A 3,311-nucleotide genomic window follows, 5' to 3' on the forward strand; every position below is an offset into this window, starting at 1 on the left:
GGCTTCCCTGGTGATGCAGTGGTTAAGAATCTGCCTGCCAGTGCAGGGGACACGGGTTCAAGCCCTGGTCAGGGAAGATCCCACATGCCGCGGAGCAACTAAGCCAGTGCACCACAACTACAGAGCCTGCGTGCTACAACTACTGAAGCCCGTGCGCCTCGAGCTCGTGCTCCGCAACAGGAGAGGCCACCGCAATGCGAGGCCCGCGCACCTCAACGAAGAGTAGCCCCTGCTCGCCGCAGCTAGAGAAAGCCTGCGCACAGCAACAAAGACCCAACGCAGCCAAAATTAAATAAATAAAATATATTTTACAAAAACAAGCAATACAGAAATGTCTTACTTAAAAAAAAAAATGTATCATGCTGGTATCTCCAGTGTTGTTTAGCGCGTGCCCTTCCGGGTTGTCCGATTCTGACTTCTTTGGGTCCCTGCCGTTCATTGTCTGTGAGCTATTTTATAGCTCTGTAAATTGCCAGTGACCAACAGCAACGAAAATACTTCCTTTTTATAGACATGCAAATACATTTGGTCCAGTAGAGGTTTACTTGTATTTTTCCTGTGAAAAAAGCCGATCTCCATCTATTTTAAAGTTTATTTTAGCATTCCTTTACTCCATATAAATTTGTGGTTTTCGAACCTCTTTTTTTGAATTTGTAACCCCTTTCCTGGTTCTCTCATTAGTTAATGAGTTAAGTAAACCTTTGACACACTGTACTAGTTTTCTAGGACTGTTGGAACAAATTACCACAAATCTGGTGTCTTAAAACAACAGAAATTTATTCTATCACAGTGCTAGAAGTCAGAAGTCTGGAATCAAGATGTTGGCAGGGTTGGTTCCTTCTGAGGGCTGTCGGGAGGATCTGTTCCAGGCTCCCGTCCAGCTTCTGGTGGTGCCAGCCATCCTCGGTGTCCCTTGGCTTGTGGCCACATCCACAATCTTTGCCTCTGTCTTCACATGGACTTTTCCTCTGTGTCTCCGATCTCCTTCTCCCTTCTCATGTAAGTACACCAGTCATTGGATTTAGAGCCCATCCTCATTCAGGATGATCTCAACTAGGGAGCCTTAACTTAATTACATCTGTAACAACCCTATTTCCAAAGAAAGTCACATCACAGATTCCAGAGGTTAGAACTTGGACAAACCTTTTGGGGGAACGTTGTTCCCATCATGTCTGTGTGTCATGCTTCTTAATATACACCTGCACTCTTTTTCTTTAAGGGCAGCTTGAAGATTCAAGGCCCTGGAAACACAGGGTGCTGGGAGATTGTGCAGATATGCTTGGGGGTGGGGGATCCACTGGGGGAGACTGGAGGAGACTGTGTCTGGGGTGTGAGTAGAATGGGAGTGGTGGTCACTGCGGGAAGGTTTCCTTGGTGCCCCTGGGGCCCAGCAGTCCCAGTCTGAGGGAACTGACCCCATACAGCACCGCCAGGGGTGGGGTACCCCTGATTCAGTCCAGGGGCTTGTGTCCTGCCATGCAGAGGGAGGACCTGCAGCCCTCAGCCCTGGTGGGAGCCCAAGCTAGTACCAGGGTCCTCTGATGTGGAAATAGGTCAGAGTTCATTCCTTTGTTCATCTGGGGGCTGGGAAACAGCTATAAACCCTCCTCCCACCCCCATTCCCAGCCCAGGGCAGTTGATGGCCCAGGCTTCCAGTGCCATCTGTACCTGAGTACCCGGTCAGCGCATCCTGCTACCTTGCACCTTGCTTTTGTCCCTTCTCAGATGTCCTGGAGGCATTCCTGTGTCAGCTACACCTACCCTATCTCCTGGAACTGGTTCATTAAATGTTATGGGGTTAGGTGGGGAGGTCCAATGTGTACAACTGGAAACTTTCCGGAAAGCCTGGCCCTGGGAGGGGCTCCAGATCCACTCTGTCAGGCCCTGGCCTGGACACTAGGACACAGCAGTGGAGAGGAGAGGTCACATTCTTGTCCTCCTGGCAAGGCAGGCAAAAAATCAGCGCCTGAATACAGCCATCTGTATTCAGCCAGGGTATGGAGCCCAGCATTTGTTACACTGGGGACAATGGGAACGAGGTGATTCAGGACATTGAGGTACATCGCAGCAGAAGGGAAGGAAGGAGGCACAGGCCTGCCTGGGCCCAGGGATACCCAAACGAGCAGGCACCATTGGGAGGAGGAGCCATGTGAGGGGGGAGGGGTCGTGTGGGAGGGGAGGGGCCACGTGGGAGAGGGAGGGGCCACGTGGGAGGAGAAGGGACTGACAGGAGAACCGCCAGGTGGGACCAGACTTCAAGGAGAAAGCTTCCTGAGGCATCAATGTGAAGGTGGGGTCCTAGTACGTGTGGGGTAGGGGACACGAGGCCCAGGGCATCCACTGCAGAATGGCCAGGCCACAGGAGCACTCGGGACAAACCCCTGTCCCCGACCCTGAAGGCGTGAGCTTCGCAGAGGTTAGCACATGGCTGGCTGGTGGATCTGCCCTTGAAGAAGTTATGCGGAGTGGGACCAGGGGCTGGTGGAACCTCGGAAAGGGGGCCGCGACGGCCAGAGGAGAGAACCTGAGCGAGTGGGTGCTACCTGTCAGGGTGACAGGGAAGCAGGCGAGGGGAGGGGAGAGAAGGTTTGGCATCAGCTGGGAGGGCCATTGAGCAGAGAGGACGGGCCCTGCCCTCCCAGAGGGCGGCAGGAGAGGAGGGGCGGGAGAGGCTGGCAGGCCAGTGACGGAGGCAGAAGCTTTCTCCGCGGGCCTTGCCTCCCCTGTGCGCCCTGTTCACGGCGTGGTTACTGAGTGTCCACCTCCCCGGCCGCCCACCCGCACATAGCAGGTGCTCGCATCAGTGGCGTAGATCCAGGTGAACAGCAGGCGTTGCATGGATAGGGAGCTCTATTAGCTTGTGACTTATGACCTCATTTTGCAGCGAGGAAAATGAGGCTTGAGCAGTTAGAGAGATTCACCCTAATCCGTGGCACGGAAGTACTGGGCCGGACTGGCCGCCCCTCCCCCTCCCCAGGTCCAGCTCCAGCCCTCGGCGCTGACCTCCTAGTGGGGTCCCTTCTCTCTCTCAGCTTCCGCCCGTTCTGTGAGCTCCTGGGCAACAGGTGAGCTGACCTCCCCGAGCCTCACTTCTATCGGGGGTGGGAAAAGACACCAGCGGCAGGAACCGATGGCGTGCCGGCCGGAGGGACTCGCCGCGGTCCTCAGCCTTCACGAGGGCCGGTCCTTGCCGTAAAGCTAGGTCGCCGGGGGCCGCCAGGGGGTGCTGCTCAGCCGCGGCCGCGGGCCCGCTCGGGGCACGGCCTCCAGTTCCCGCCCACTGGGGCGGTGCGCGCGTGCGCACTGCGCCC

The sequence above is a fragment of the Phocoena sinus genome, chromosome 17 (genome assembly GCF_008692025.1).
Source record: "Phocoena sinus isolate mPhoSin1 chromosome 17, mPhoSin1.pri, whole genome shotgun sequence".
In the NCBI taxonomy this organism is placed as follows: Eukaryota; Metazoa; Chordata; class Mammalia; order Artiodactyla; family Phocoenidae; genus Phocoena; species Phocoena sinus.